The following is an 18,779-nucleotide window of genomic DNA, read 5'->3' as shown; positions in this document are numbered from 1 at the left end:
CTACCTATCATTGTTATTATTATTTTGTATTCACGGTGAAATACAATTCTCCAATCGCATATTTACTGATTTTTATTCAGAATAATCCGCTATTGAATGCGGTCCGTGTCTGGCCCTATATAGATAATAACGAACACACGCGTATTATTACCGACGGGTTTACCGATCCAACGGAAAGGGTGAAACGAAACACCATTTGGGTTTTGGAACTGTTCCGTAACAATATCTGCAGTGATGCTGTGTTATAATATTAGCATAATAATAATAATATATATTCTGCCCCGGGCCCCGGACGCGTATATAAGACTGCTGCTGCAGTGATGTCCGAATATAACGTGCCGTCGAACGACAGGACAGAACAAAACATCCGTTCAACATTTTACAACAGAGATTATTTTTTCTCGTATAAAAAATCGTCGAGACGACCGCATTAAAAAACGTCCGTACGTATATGGGCGACTGTATTTTAAACGTAAACAAACGCGATTGCAGTGTCAGCGTGTGGCTGGCGTATATATATATATATATAGATATTATATACTGCTACAGCGTGTCGGCGTATAACAATTTTAATAACATAATATATATATATATATATATATATATATATATATTTGTGAGTATACTCGTGGGGTGAAAGATTCGTAGACGTGATAATAAAACATTATTACATCATACTTGCGTTGTGTTTGGTTTATCGTTTTCGGGCAGAGTGAAAAATGAGCTTTTGTTTCGGACAACGACGATGATGAAAATTTCCGTTTTTCGTCTGTACACACACTTGTATCTACCTATAGTGTATAATATAATATAGTTGCGACAGTTAATATTCCCCGCTGATGTAGTATATTTATAATACTATAGTCCTGTAACCACTTTTCTCCAGAAACGAACCGTATTCCAACACTTATTTTCGTATTTCCTCCATCGTCAAAAAAAGAAATGTTCACTGTTATCTATTGATTTTAATATAGGTATGTCTAAAGGACTATTAAAGATACATATATTGGCTTACTTAAACGTATGAGTACATAAGTACATAAACTTGTCGTATGGCGTTTGTTTTAAAGCTAAAATAAGATGCATATTGTGTAAGAAGTACTTATAGTAATATAATAATCGAACGTCAATTATTGTCGAGCATTTGAGTGGACGACAAACACATTGAGACTGTCAGGGTTGGACACCGCGAGTCGGCTGCTGATTTTTAATTGAATAGTGTGGCTTGGTTTCTTTTTTTTAGTTTAGTGTATATTATATCAAATTATGTTTTGGACACAGATAATCGGGAATAACGTAAATTTCTTGGAAATTATGATACTGCTCAATTTTTATGGACAATGTGTATACTACTTAGTAAGCATAATGATTTATAAATTTCCGAGACTATTACCCATGTATTTTTCAATTTTTTTTCTTAACATCATGACTCGAATACTATTACAATTGGTTAAATAACTGTATTAGCCAAAATAAAAATTAGTATTTGCTATCATTTTTAGTTAATACAATAAATTCTAATTAAAATTCTACATAAAATGAAAATATTTTAAAATTGTCCGAAAGTGGTCATACATTTATGTCAGCTAATACTTTTAATAGGTACGCTGTATATAATTATTGACTTACAACGATTGTTGAATAAAAAAAACGGTGTACACTTTTAATTCTAACTGGCGTAACTAAGTACAATCGCTTGTGATTTCGTCTTCGCAAATGTAATGCAATTATTAATATTATTAGATTAAGTATTGAAATAGCATCACGGCACATAGTGGCATAGTAAAATAATTGGAAACTCAGTAATGCTATATAATGTATATTATGTGATATCACGTGCAAAATGTTTTTATACGTTAGATTATTAAATTATCGCATCATAATATAATATTTTTTTGCTAATTACATGTAGACCGCGTAATTGGGAATTACCAGGATTTGAAAAATACACATTACTCAAACAGGTCATGACACCGACTGCTTGAAATACAACTATATAAGAAGCTTAAAATGTGATTCTTTTCAGATCATTTCCAAGAGTGACGAGCGAAGATTTTTCACTACGAGGACGACCGACATTGAACTAAAAACTTCAAAGAAGCTCAATCAATACATACAACTCAAAAAAAAAAAACAACAACTGTTCAACAATCCAGTATACACACACACTCCAAAAGTCTACAAAGATTGCCGAATCAACTGTATTATAAATTGTGAGTTGTAAATTGTAATTGTACTTTATACTAATTGTGTAAAATATCCGAACTTTGTGGTTCTATCCTTTGGTATATCCATCGCAATTATTGAGTATATAAATCGTTTGACATAAAGAAAAATTGTATTTGAATATAAATATTTCTAGTTAATTGGATTCGTGTCAGCTGTATCGTAAAATTTTTAATTTGAGTGCATCGCTGTGAGAAACCGTTTCAAAATGAAGTCAATATATTTTGCTGTCTGTATTGTCGTTGTATTGGTATACGGTGACGTAGTAAACGGACAGTTCGGTGGCTTCTTCAACCCCACCTCTCTTTTAGGTCCACTTCGTTCAGTAATTGATAGCGAATTAGAAAAACAAGATTTCGGTAACTTAGATACTAAATTCGGCTATATGATTTTTGATCTTCGTAAATTTTGCCAGAAATCTATTGATGAAATAAGAGATCGGTATGGATTGAATACTGATTATGAAATGGCGGATAATGCTATAAACGAAGTTCTGAGTCGACATTGTCGTGATAACAAACCAAAAGATCCAAATATGTTTAAAGGAAAACTTGCCCAAGGTATTTTCAAAGGTTTTGAAGTTTAGGAGCAATATTCAGTTCTTAATTTCTATTAGTTGATGCTGTATTTGCCTAGAGATAAAAATCCGTATCCTAATCGGGTAAACACAAAATTATTATTTTAAATAATATGTCTAGTAATATACTTTCTAACACATAAACTATTAATTTGTGTAGTAAAAAAAAAATACAATAATTGTTTTAAGTTTTGAATTTATTATAATTTATGATAATATATCTACTTATTTAGTAAGTGATTGTGTTAATTAAAAAAAACAAAAAATATTTAACATACTTAAAAATATTTTATATTCTTATTCAACCACTTATAACTTTATATTTAGCATTTTATAGTCGTTTTAATTTGTAAACTGTTTGCTTTTTGTTAAACTAATCTCATTTTTCTTTATTTCTGTATATTTTTATATCTTGTTTTCTGTATAATAATATTATTCATATTATATATACCTGTTTACTCATTATAATTATACTAAAAAGGCTCAGCCCGTATGTTTATAATAAATAAATATTGTACTGTTATTATATATGTATACATTAGAAAACAATTAAATGATTATATTTATATATTGCCATTTGTTACAATTAATTTATTATTATAGAATAAAATATAATAGTTTAAAACAAATTAAACAATTTATAAGTGTTTATTTTAATTTGATTATGTTTAATTATTTACGTTCATAAAAAAATTAACATAATATCTTGTAGGCAATGGCTTAAGTTGCCGATTAAGTTAAGTTGACAAAAAAAAAAAATAGACACCAAGAGGTAAGTATACATTTTTTCGAAGACGTTCTGATGCACTCGTCCGACGATCGGTTTGCGCGTCAGTACGTCGGAAAAATTTTTATATTTCCGCGTTGAGAGTACGAACATTGCAGACGACTTCCTCTCACGTTGAGCACGGACATCGTCTTTAATTATATTTTCGTAAACCACGTTTTGAAACGTCTGGTCGATTACATTGTGGTTTACGAATAACGCATACTATTTTTGTTTTTTTTGTTTTTAAACCTATAAAGTGAACGCACAACGATTATAATAATATTATTGTAATATTGAATACACTACAAGTATTGGCACGTCATTACGCTTAATTAGTAATAAAGTTGCCCGTGTTGATCCGTGCTAGTCAAAATCAATCGTTTTATCACAGGCAATAATAGAGCCAAAGGTCGATACGAAGATCGCGGTTATCACGCCGACCGCAACTCGTCTGCAGTCGGCACTCGGTACTGTTCGTCGGGTACGCATCCTATCGCTAAACAGACATTCTCGTCATTCTCGACAGACATTCTTACTTTATAAACACGTCGTGCAATAGCATTCGCTCGGGTCGATTCAGCGCGCAAACGGTATAGTATTCCAGTGACTCTTTAGACTTCCGTGTACGGACGTACGGTTGTACAGCTTTTGTGCTGCTTGTGCGCGTGCCATTCTGACAAAAAGTAGCTCTTTATTTTCGAGGAAAATGAACATCCATAATGGAAACGGGTTCTCGTTTTTGGAGAGGAAAACGGTCTCACCCATGTAGGTATGTCATGTGGTAATATGTTTACGGATAGGTACTCTCTGCGCCTTAGGTGCGTGAGTTTATTATATATACGTTTTACCGTATAATAATATATAAACCTCCCTACTCTGAAGTCATTTTCCTAGCGCATAATATCATATCGCGCGCGCGTGTGTGTATATGACGATAAGTCGAAGAAAGATATTATTATTATTGTTGTAGAATGTAGGTATTTATACATATATATAATATATATATATATCTTAGAAACGTATTATACGCGAGTAATAAATCGTTTCGAAACGCACACACAAGAGTACAAGATCGACGGTTATACGGTTTGTATATATGTATATATGCATTATATAATAATATAATACGCGAACGCATATATCATATATATTATGTATGTATGTAAATATGCGGAATCGGCGGCACCTCCTCTCTCTCTCGAACACCGCCGCGTGATCATCCTACGCGCGATAAATCAATTTCGGTTTTTATATTTTTTATTAATTGTCCGACTATCTTATGTTTTATTATTATTATTATTATTACGCTGCCGTCGTCACCACGGCCGACAATTAAAAAAAAACGCACATTTAAATACGTATATTATAATGTTATAATAAAATATATTATGTAGGCAAAAGGCATATCATAGGCTTAGCCGTGGTCGTGCGTACATATAAGTATACATAATAATAATAGTAATGTAACAACCGTGTTGTGGTGGCGAACACTGCAGGTGTATTATCCGATTGTGGCGTACATTGCAATATTATAATAAAATATGTAGATATATACGTGTGTGTATACGTATATAACGTAAGTATACCTGTACCTACGATAATAATAATATTATAATATATAATGCGCCGCCACCGTCGTCGACGCCGAGCGGTGAAAGGACGAAGGTTATCCGCGCCTGCAGCGTAACGCACGACTATCGATGATATTATACTTAATCGGTACCTATACGCCGCGTGATAGCACCTGACGACCGTATACAAGAGACAGTGAGGCACCCCCGAGTACAAATTATGTGGTGATAATATTATATACCGGGTATATGGGTAACCTGCAACTAAATAATAATTATACCACTATGTATAAATAGGTTACGTGGTACATTGCACAATCGCGAGCGTTATAATTTTCCAGTACTTAAATCGTGGAATTCTAGCCAATGTACATAGACATGTGTATCGATCGTTTACACAGTTTCGCCGTAAATCATATTATCGAGGCCCGAAATACGACGAGGTTCGTGAAGTTTCCATTACATGTGTAGAACAATCTTACGAAAACCACCAAGCAATGAGCTCATCGGACTAATCGGAGATGTATATCGTACAAGCAACCAATAATAAAACCAATTAATAAACTCTTTTAGAAATATCTTTTTAAACCCAAATTATCAATTTTCGGTAATTATAATTAAGATACAATACGATTTATAATGGTATCAGACGAGTTAGGATTATGTAGTTATTAGATTATTGTATTATCTTGTCGTAACCGTGAGTCTGATCAATTTTGAAATTCTATGGTCCGCAGACAATGATAGATATGTAAGTAGAATTGTAGATAGTGTTGATCTTACTATACACAACCGAAAAAATTACTTGTGGTTATGACTAAGAGTTTATCAACCGATAACTTGTAAGTTATTATGAAATAAAAAATATTTAACTATGATAGGAATATAGTATTTATTTTGTCCTACAACTAGTGTAATTCGTAAATACATGTTCTCATCACGTTTATAGTTTCGTTAATTTTAATATAGAAATGGATCATTGTAAAATTTATGTGTAGCAAGATAATGTGTGTTCTCTCTGATACTTATTTATATTTTTATTTTAAAGCGACAAACAGCGAGCTAACGTTTGTAAATATTTTTGAAATTATTTATTTATATTTTTTTTTATAATTACAAGCTTATAACTTGTTTTTAAGTGAAAATATTGAACAAAATTCTGTATGAAAACAGGAATAATGTTGTTATTTTTAAATTTTATAATACGTCAACTTATAATAAACAAGACTAAACGTGTACCTATTGCTGAACATGAATTAGCTAATATTATGAGATAGCATTCACTAATTTAAAACTTTAAAACTACAAGTATTAGATTTAATATAGGTTTATTTTTTATTATTACAAAAAATAAATGTAATTCCTTTAGAAATTATAAATTTGCTTTCTAAACACTTGATATCATGTAGGCGATAAGGCCATTACCAACTAAGGTGTTTAATGCTCCAGGGTAACATATAATTTATACTATAATTTATTATGTGCACAATACTCTGATGGTATATTCTTGTTGAATATTTGAAAATGGCCACTAAGGAATGGTATAGTTTTCCTCTCTATTAGAATATACAATGTTTGTACAATAATAATTGTACTCTATTACATGACCCCTCCCCCCCCCCAAAAAAAAAAAAATCCAAATTGCGCTGCATTGATTTGTTGAAACCCAATAGTTAGAAGTTGAACATATACGACTTTAAAACTTATAATTCTCTGCAGTTCATGGATAGCAATACCCATGTTATGTCGAAACGTGTATAAAAGCTGTTTTAAAATATCCAACAAGTATGTGTGAACATTGTTGAATGGATGATTTTAGCAAGGCTCTAATATATACATAGTTGTACGATGTACGCAACACTAGCTGAGAAGTTGGCGTTTCAAATTTCAAAGTTTAATACAACGTCTTTTTGTCTATAAACATGATTATCTTTTTTTCTTAATATTTCGAATGAATTGTGAAAAATACCCTTTAGATTTACCAAAACTTCCGAAAACGATCCTAATAATGAGCACGGAGTCCACCGAGATCTACCGCCGTTTTATTACTTAATATATAAGATACACAATCACATACGCCATTGCAGCACAATATGCCGGTTTATATTATAATATTATTCACTCGTTCCGGCGGATAGAATATATTATTATATTCGATCGAAGGGTGAGGGTTATCTCGTGGGAAACACGTAGCTCGGGGGTGTCTAATTAATTGTTTTTCTCCGAACGAAAATTAAACACGTTTGCAGTAATTGGGTTTTCAACTCCAATGATAATGATATAATAAATGTCGCCAAATGATTAAGTATAAGTGTATCGAAGTAGTTGATTAAAATTCTGCAGATGATCATAATATCGTATGATTACTATACGTATACATATACGTTGCGCATATGACCAACAGCGTAACGATGCAACTTTCGAGCATATACAAATAATTGAATTGCTTTTCTAATAATATTTCATAAACGTATTTATTATTATTTATTTTTCTGTCACCGCTATACTTATATACACTGCATCACATCACCACATTACTGACTCCCTGTCCCTTTAAATATAATTTTCAAGCGTTCATAGAAAATTAAAAACGATGAATATTATTGAACGACGTTCGTCAGAAATTTTGATTACGCACAACCGATTTTATACCTATCGGTTTTGAACGTATAGTTCTTATTAAAATATTCTGGTATACTTTTAAGTTTTAAACATTGCATTGCAATATGCTGAAATATGCGCACTTTTCCGTCTGTATTTTCTTGTTTTCCCTGCATATCATCATAATAACTGACACCGTAAAAAAAAAATCATCATTACTCAACATTGATATTAATTATATTATTATGTTATTTAATTGATAAGAACCTATTCTTAATAAGTAAATAAATAATATATACATACTATATATAAGTATACTGACTATAAAATAATTTATTAAGCATGATAATTTCAGTTAAAATGCATGTGTGTATATTTTACTAACTCTACTTTTTGCAATGAAGTTATTGTACAAACAGATGACAAATATTCGCATAGTGTTTTAAATAAAATCCAAATCAACCTTTTTTTTTTTTACTCGTAATCTTCATTACATGCGCCTAGACAAGTTTTTCAGTTTAATATAACACAGTAACACACTTAAACCTACAACGTCATAATATAAACCATATTGAGTATAATATTTCAATATAGCACTTGAGTACTTGACCCGTTTCGTTGCGACATGGTATCGTTATATATTTTGTATAAACATTATACATCCTAATCACAAAACATCTGTATACGGTTTAAGAGGGTGTTGCACCACTATTTACAGTATTTTCTCTATTGTGAACATATGACATAGGTGTAGTATAAAGTACGGTGTGTACCAACTCAACTTCGTGTTACCGACGACTATATAATACTACGCTTTCAATTTGAATTTAGACCAAAAATATAATAATTACCATAATAATACAACCGTGAAGTCAAAAAATAAAGCTCAGCACGTCACCGTCAGAAAGGTTTAGTAAATAATTATTAATTTAAATAACGACATGTATATATGGATGAATAGAATGGTAATTTCCATCGCGTAAATAATATTATGTAAAAATAATTCTTCTGTACAACTATCGATCCATATCTGAAGGATATTTTTTAGAAACATTGACGTTAGTTTTGTAACAATTACGCAGTGTAGTATAACGTATACCTACTATATAGTAGATAGGATAGACAATATGAAAATGACAGTCGACGTGATGGGTGCATGTGTAGCCCTTTCAAAAACGGTTACCAATTATTAAACTTATGTATATTATAATACAGTGTGCGATATAATATTATACTATTATATTGTATATCCTTCAACTACAGTCATCACTCATCGTCGTAATAAACTTCAGCCCGACCGACGGTGTCTCAATACGCGTTCAAAATAATAATAGTAATAATATTTCGGAATCGATATTTTTCCTATCGCCTAGATACACGATATTATAATATTCATGATGTATTTCACTGTTGCAACCGAGTATACGATTTGGCGAGCAAGAGCGTGTGTATGACGTCAAAATATTTCTCTCTTATTATATTATATATATATTTTTATATACGTACATGTGCTGCACAATATTGTGCACACGTGTAGACACTTATAGCGAGTCTTCGACACTCTGGCCGACTATATCGTTTTTGAAATATGTCTAAAGGTATATAATAATGATATAATAGTAGGTACGTTATAACTCATAACGCGTATAATATAATATAATATAATAATAATATACATATATATGGAGTGCGTCGTATAATATCGTGCGCGAGAAAAGGCGTACGGCTTTAGGCTGCAAACGTCGGTGCTGAAATCGTCGTCGAAAGTCGGAGGAGACTATTACGCGATATAATGTATACCTACGTATTTTATTGGTATATACCATAGCTAAAATGCACCGCGACAAGTGCGAAACTTGTTATTTTCCGTGTCGAACAATTATACGATGATAATATACATATATCATCGACCCGATAAGGAACAATTGACGATGGTCGCCGAGAAACTAACGGTCAAACATCGTGTACATCGATAAAATATATTGTGTAACCTACATAATATTATGTATATATAGTCACGTGTGCTATATATATTGTACGCATTATAATTCATATGCGAACAATATTGAAAGTGTATGTGTGTGTTCATATAGCTGCTGTATATACATAAGTACGTGTAGTGTATTGTGCAGTATATTATATATATATATATATTATGACGACGTCCGAGGAATAAATTTCGCGCACGACGTACACATATAGTGTGTATACGATAACAGTTATACACGGGGAAGTAATTCGACATGACGATGTCATGAATTTTCACTCGAATTTAATAAATATAATATGTACTTATTTACAATAATATACATAAATATTAAATGTATTAGTATAAATATAAATATAGACAAACGCGGTGTGTGTATAGGTGCTCGGTAACGCGTATGTTAGTGCTGGTCCGTCAAATTCAATTTTTGCAAAGAAAAATTTATAAAAAGGTTGTTTGCTTCTCGTGGGCGACGCTGAATAGACGTTTGTCTCGTCCTGCAGCAGTAATATAAAGAAAATTGAATTCTCCGGGTAAGCCGTACACACTTCAAAAACGGTCGTACAAATTCGTGCGAATGGCGTGCTAAATATTTGAAAAGAAAATATTGCGAAAATTGAAATGGATGTGACTGGAGAAATGTACGTCGTTTGACTTCAATCCGAGCAAAAATCGCATTCGACTCGACACGGAATATAATAATATATAATATGTTATAGGTAGTCTCTCAACGCCACCCACGCGTCTACATTATACATGATACTATATTATGTTATTGTTGTATACCTACCGCTGTTTACACGAAACCAATAATATAATATTTGGGAAAAAAATTTCGCAGATCAGATATTCTTCGATATTGCATAACTATTGCGTACCACCGTAGGGTTTTCTACAAAATAGAAATTCGCTCGAATGCGTACGATATAGTATAATATTCCTCTTCACGGTCGCCCATACGCAGCCCGCTCGTGCTGCAGCAGTGCATTGTGTTATATACATATATAATAGTATAATGTGTTTCCGGGGTCGCAGATTTCTTTTCGTTTCGCCGGAGTCGATTTTGGCAACGCGTATGGTAATAGTCGCACGCATTTTATAATACGTTCATGATACACACACACACACACACACACACACATAATATGTTATATATACATCCACTCCGTCTGCTCTATCGATTTTCTTTTTTCATTCGTTCGTTACAGACGAGTTTGGAATTTTGATTCACACCCGATATTTTCGTGCGCGCGCTCCAGCGATGACATTTGTTATGAATAAAAAAAAAAACAATAATGTATGCATATTATGTATACTTAAGCGGGGGCGAAAAAAATATATACTTTTCGTAGCTTCGTGTACACTTGACAAGTATTTTGTGCACTATAACTTATATACATAATAGCAACCTATATTGCTATATTGTTATATATTATTTTATTGTACACGAACGCCGTTTCATGTCAATATTTTTAGTCGAGCAACGGCTAAATCAAATTTGAACGACTTATATACATATACTTCATCCCGTATGCGACACGTCACAACGTAATGCCCCCCTCCCCCCTCCCGAAAAACGACAAGTACTCTCGTGTTATTTTCGGCTTTATTTTTCGAACGTGGTGTTTCACGCGATTTAAGCGTTTCCGGTTGATTTGCAGCGACATTTCATATCGTATGTTTTATGTATAACATTATTGTATGACTGTCTGTCGTTTTTATACGAATTTGCCACAAGCACTCCTAAATATGTAAACGATACAGCGTAACCCGTACGATTGTGATCTATTGTAATTTTGTTCACTGAACCGTGCGTGGAAGCGCTAACGTATTCGTTGGATTCGATTTTTATTAGCTTAAATAATGATTAAAATTACTTACGCAAAGCCTATCGATCGTTAACTCACACTTTTAAAAGAAGGCGTTTACAAAAATGTAATATAAGAATCTTGTTGATAAATTATAGTCATTGGCGATATCATCAATCGATACGATCCAGACTATTTTTTTGAAACCCGGTTGCATTGATTTTGATCTTCAGACGTATATACCTACCTATTAAAGGTTATAGAAATAATATTACATACATAATAGGTACTCGTAAATAAGTATATTATTCATACTTAGCTAAAATTTGAGTTTAATAGTACTTTTAACTTTATTGAAATAATGTTCGGTGAAAATGTTAGTTTAAAAAAAAAAACGTACCAATTATGTATTTTGCATTTAAGTGTACGTGAACATTTATCGCAATCGATACGATCGGATAATGCTCGGCAGACACTTGTAAACTCGTAAAGCATACATTAGGTAGTTGTTAATATGTTAAATATTCAGGTTTTGTGTATTACGACCAGTTTATCCTATATGTATAATACATTACCCGACAAAATATATTATTATTTTATGTTTTGTTATATTTTATCAGGAATATTAAATATCATAAACCCTATTTAATATTTACGTTTTTATTATTTTACGATGGTAACTCGGCCTCTTGCTGATAATTTTTTTTTTACCAAAATCAATTGAATAGCAATAATATTATTAAAACATAATATCTAGAAACACCCATGGAGAACGTCATATATTAGGTAGGTACGTTTATTATAATATTACTATAATATATATGTATCCTATATCCTGCAGATGCAGGTTTGGTACTTTGATCCCGGATCATGAGATTAAAACCATTCCTATGGAAAAAAAAATGACAAATTATTTAACTCGATGTTTATAACTTTCGCTAACCTTTTTTTTATTTTATTAATTTTAAACAATCAACTATTGTATCTCGTGTTTATCAACGCATTAAATAATATATTATGCACTGAAAATTTATATTTACTGAAATAATCCTTGGTTCGATGTAACGCCATGTGTTACGACGATACAATGCGGAAAATCCTAATTTACGGTACGAGTTCATACATACTAAATACTATAATGTTTATTTCAAATATACCATCATCGTGTGCCGAAGCATGACGTAAACCATAGAAAATAATTTCAGGACGAATTATCATATAATTTAATTTTATCTGCCCAACAATGAACTTCACAGTCTCCTAAATTATGTATAATAATGTTGTTTAATTCTTTTCACTTTTCAACATTTTTTAGTTTTTTGTGTAACTTTGTCTTTGAAAAAATCGCGGAGTAATGCAGTACCTATCATTGAATTACCGAGTTTATTAAATTATATTGTTATAAAAATATTTTTTTATCAAAATTATACCACTTTGCAAGTATATTTGCATAAGTACTTATTATTATTTATGCACTGTTCGTAACCGTGTCTGGATATTGTATACACGCGTATTCGTACCAATGAAAATATTTTTCAAAGTATTTGTAAAATGGGGCAATATCGAACCATAAAATAATTTATTATTTAAAATCTCTAGCAGGTATACGACCGCGTACCTCAAAATGTCATTCCTGGAACAAAAATAATAGTATACATACATCGAAGACGGAGAATTTGAAATGTTTCGTGTTGGTTTTGACCGTCGCTTGCCGGCATGAAATTCTGTGCATTCTCGTTTTTCGCTTCCCGATTTCGTGTACAGGTGAATATTTTAAAGAAAATTGCCATACCCATAATAGTGTTTTACATAGGTACAGTAATATACGTCTGCCGACGTCGCGATTAATATGCCACGACAATTATACAGCAATGACGGTATACGCATAATAATCATAAAACGTTTATTGTAACATTGATGTAGGCGTCGGGAAGCGCAAATACGATGTCAGCCAATGGTTTGGACGTGCGGGTAGAATTAAACGGACGATTGCGTTTATGTCTTTAAAGACCGGCTGGCATTAACCGCAAATTTTTACGGCCCGATCGGAGTGTATAGCCGGAAGTCCGTTGGTGGCAATTAAACGCGCTATATATATATATAAACTGTATAGTATATATATAGAGTCGGTTTGTGACTTCGCTCGACCCGAGAAATACCCGTTCGCGTATATATGTATATATACCGAGTGGTTCTTCTCTGTATTAACCTTAATAGGCCATTCTGTAGGAGATAAGCCTCCGCCGCCGGTGTTTCAGACGAAGAAATCCATTTCTCCCTCGGGGGCCAGTATGATGCTGGCAAGAGATGAGGGGGTAGTCCTTCCCGCGGTTCAAACGATGACGGGGATGATCTAGATAGGAAACGAAAACTTTTGTAGGTTCGTCGTATAATACGTATACACACCTATACGTATACAATATTATTATACACCCACCCTATAGCTCTCCGCAAAGAAATCGCGTCGTAAATAGTTCGTCCCTGCTCGTTAGCTTCTGCCATATCGACGCACGTATATTATCTATACGCGTATATACGCCAAAATTTTATACATATAGTTAGCACTAGGTAGTAGAGGTATACCTCCCGCGCGAGTACATTTTATATAACGTTCGTCATGCAAACTGCATAGACGTAAATAAGTTTATGGACCAAAAATGCACGTAATGTGTTTGTGGACCTCGACTTTCAAGCCCACAAAATATAATAGAAAATATAGTTATAGCGCAACTACCTCCTCGCTGTACAGAGTACACTTTAAAACGACTGTTATATGGATATTGTAATGTATTTTATTGCATTGTATTTTTCAAATAATTATAAAAAGATTAAATCGAAACAATTGACCTACTTGTGTAGACTAGGTCAACTCACCCCTATGAATACTCTAATATGTTGTATATGTTTGCAGACGAACGAAAATAAATATTTTTTACGTTCACGCGACGGAAGACAATCGATGAAAGTATCATGATAAAACGCCACGCGTATAAGTGTGAGTGCGCTTTGTGAATTTTTTTTTCTGATTGTAATATCGCACCGTTTAAATTTCTCGCATCGCATATGGGTTCGTCGTCGTGTGTTCAAAAGAACAATATCGTTTTACGCGCACAATCGACCATAAACGATTCTCTTCTTTTTTTCAGGAAATCGAAAATATACTATTCATACGTATATTATGTATAGAAGGGCGCACATATATTATGCGCATTTTCAATCGTCGCTAGATTGTTTCCAACGCCATGGAAACGGTTAAAATAAGGGGTACAAGATATCTGGTTGGGAATGGAAGGGCGGAATAAAAAATTCACATTACAAATTTCCCACTTCTCTAAGTTAAAATTTTTTTTAAGCGTGGTTTTTCCATTATCTTTGCATTGCACTACTATTAAACACGATACGCGTGAACTATAATATTATAATATACGATTCATAGAATAATATAATATTAAATACAGCCCGACGACAATACATTTAAGTCTAAAAGCAATTTATGGTTATATGTATGAATAATGAATATATATACAATTACAATACATATGCATGCAAGACGTGTAGAATATAAATATTTAGTCAAATAGTTTATCGAATTATTTTTTTTTTTTTTAATTATGTTTCGTATGTACCTACTACTATGTTGGTACATTTATTATTATAATATGTTCCAAGTTTTAAACACGTTTTTATCCAACTTTAATTATTAATTACATATCCTCTTAAAGTATACTACCTATACTAGTTATGCTTATTAACTATATTTTTATAACAACTCTGAAATTAATCATTTGAATTTTTATATTATATTATAATTTATTATTTTATTGTCTACCTACACGGAACTACGACCACCACTGGACATAAATTAGTAATTACCACCGATGACCGATGCGATAATTTTCATCAACAAAGCAAAAGTATTATTGTACTGTTTGGATATGAACAATTTATAAATCATTTTACATCAAAATATTATTACGATTAATATTAATGTACATATTTTTATTTCTTTTTTCTATTTCCTTTTCAGGCTTAAACTGCAGGTAGGTTCCTGTGTTAAAAACTTTTATCCTTAAAAACTGACATGAGCTTATAAGTATATATAATTGTGTTTTTTCTTTATTTCATTTACTTAGGTATAAATTATATGAAATACTATAATATACTAAAATATCCAACTTATTTAAAAACAATTTGATTTATACAAATGTATATTGTTTTACATATTTATGTGCTGTCTATGTATTGAAATTGTATTGTTCACACATGGACAGCGATCATAAAACCATAAAGTTAATTAATTTAAATTAATTTTTCATATTAAATTTATGTAGTTGCTTCATTTTAATATTCAAATATATTAATGCTTAATACAACATTTTTTTTTATAGTAACCTTAATAGAGTAAACTTTATGATATTTTTAAACTGTAGTACCAAATCCGTGAAAATTTCAATTGTTTAAAATATTTTAACTATGACATATAATAAATAATATATAAAAGTTATCCTATTTTTCTATTCCCGTTGGGCATCTCCTGACTTCCATTCAGTTTCTCACGACACTTTTCAAACATTTTTGAAAAACTCAAAGCTATAACATTATATATATATATATACAAAATATAAGTAAATAAACATATATAAGTATATACTATATATATATATATGACTTGTCCAAAGTACATACAGATTGTGTCCAATGTACAAACCTTGAAGGAGCCAAGTGAGTCAACACAAAACTTATTTTGAGCATTAATTTGATCCTAAAACTTGAGTATACACACAATGGCAAAAATACAAATATTTTTTTTTACAGAGATTTCGATTTACAAAATATAGATTATCTCACGTAATTTTGTAATATTAATATAGAGTCTTGATCGTATTGATAAATTAAATGCAATAGAACATATTATGACTGAATAAATATAGTTTAAAAAATGATTATTATAATAAGTCCAAAGTTGCATTGAATAATATGCGTAAATAATACTATTTTGTGTAGGGAATTAAGGTTTAATTATTAATTGCTTATAATCAATGTATTTGACATTTAAATAAAAAATTATATCAATCAATAAAACTATTATAATAAATTACAGTCACGTACTCACGCTTGTAGGTAATTGATTTTGTAAAAATACTGTCTATTTGCGAAAAAAATGACAGTAACATAATGTTGTATTAATGTTGGAGCCGGCATAAAATTATATTACACACAATATTAAGCACATATTATTATAAAATACAATAATAATAAATGATAATTTGTAATAAAGCTATTTCCAACCACCAACGGAAATACAATGTCGTAATTAGATACCCCTAATAGGGTCCTATTAAACCTATAAACCTATATAGGCTTAAAGGTTTAATTTTTTTTCAAAAGTAAAAGTTCGAACTATATAGTCTATAATATTATTTTATACAAATGAGAATACAGAGAATGTTATTTTAACTATTGGGAGTTATTATTTAATTGTTGAATTAATAATTGACTGGTTGGCGCCAATGGGAAAATATCATATAATTTCCTATAGATACCTTTCACTTTTCCGGAACCTAGTGTAACGGATATAAGTTCACACACACACACACACACATAAATGACCATTGAAATAGAATATTTAATGATTAAAACGTATACCAAGACGCTACGACGGTGGCGGCGATCGAATCTAATAATATTATAATCATTTTCCATTTGCATTTCACCGGCAGAACGGTTTTATTTGCCGTACGCGCCTTTCTCGGGGCGCATATAATGTAATATTAAGAACAATGGTCGCCGACGACGGATTTCAAAAGTACCGTTTCTCTAGAAATAGTATTATTGTTAAATACGAACATAAAATATACAGGGTGTTTCGTCGTATTTGTCTCAGTAAATAATTCTAAGATTCTGAGCGAATCAAAAAATGTAATATATTAGTTTTACAACCGTGTGTGTTGTTATTTTTCATATCCGCGATTATAATTTTTTTTTAGTTCAGAAGGAGTGATCCAATCACATTTTGGTAACTTAATAAGTATATACGTATACTGTTTAAAACGTAGGTGTGTTTTTGACTTCTTTGTATTTTCTTACAACACGAGGAAGTTAAGCAGCAAAAAATGTTTTTTCAATATAAAAAGTTTTCATTTAAATCCTTTCGTCTTAAAAGAGCGTAACATAACAAATCTGAGTTTAGAAATTTTATTGATATGGATAGATTACAAAATGTCACAACAAAACCTAAATAAATTAACAAACCATGTATTATTAAAATATGCGTCTATAAGAGTTGTTTGATATAAATTTATTTTGTACACGAAATTTAATTTTGAAGAAATATATTCAGAGCTTAATTTTTTAAAGAAAAATGTTATGAAAATTTTCGGAATGGCAACACCTCAACTTACGAAAGAACCTTATATGAGTTGTAGCATTTCTGATGAAAAAAGAAACGACATTCTCAAAAAATTGAGATAACTCATTTCACAAAATAAAAAACAATTTAAGAAAAATATTTTAATTCATTATTATTTTATTTTTAATTTTTTTTTTTTTTTTAATAAAACGATCAATGTTTCATGTTGTTAAATCATGTTTTGTATTATAATAATTATACTTTTTAAAATACCTGTATTAATATTTATTTATTTTAAATACTTTATTCTAGTAAATACATTTTTAAACGATTTATAACTATTAAACAATAATGCCATCAATTACTTTACGACTCATGTTAGATACGTATCTATTTACCAAAAGCTGCATTCATGTAATACTGTAATATAATATTACGAATATATAATAATCATTATACTAAATAATGATCATAATATTTAACTTCAGATACTCAGTGCTCAGCGAGAGATTTGCAAAAAAATTTTTATTTCTAAAAATTCCTATTTACATGCACGACTCTTATAGGTATATTGGATTAAAACCGGACAGTATCTTAAGTTATAATATTATGCAAATAGTTCTCGGTATAAATAATTGTAATCAGTGGGCACAATTATTATATAGTATTATAATATTACACCTCAAAATATAATGCGACAGTATGTGTATGTATTTATAACGACCGACGAATGGTAAATTTACTGCAACGCAGCAATATTACAAATTCAAACATTACCACAAGTTTGATATGGATGCTGCAGAAGTCGTTATTTGAAATTATTTTATGTAACGAATTGTAATCGTTGAAAACACTTTGAAAAAATCCAGAGTCTGGTTTGTTATTTTAATA

The 18,779-nt window shown here is 31.0% G+C and overlaps 1 long non-coding RNA gene across 1 annotated transcript; it reads left to right on the top strand.

The window, feature by feature from the left end:
* The first annotated feature begins 1,705 nt into the window (after window positions 1-1,705).
* LOC114129012 (uncharacterized) lies at window positions 1,706-3,371 on the top strand. Its single transcript, XR_007603174.1, has 2 exons — window positions 1,706-2,213; window positions 2,363-3,371. It is a non-coding gene; the product is annotated as an uncharacterized LOC114129012 (long non-coding RNA).
* Window positions 3,372-18,779: the final 15,408 nt, after the last annotated feature.

Source organism: Aphis gossypii, chromosome 1 (assembly GCF_020184175.1).
Source record: "Aphis gossypii isolate Hap1 chromosome 1, ASM2018417v2, whole genome shotgun sequence".
Lineage (NCBI taxonomy): Eukaryota > Metazoa > Arthropoda > Insecta > Hemiptera > Aphididae > Aphis > Aphis gossypii.
The sequence above is the reverse complement of the archived record's forward strand: the minus strand, read 5'-3'. Positions and strand labels throughout refer to the sequence as shown.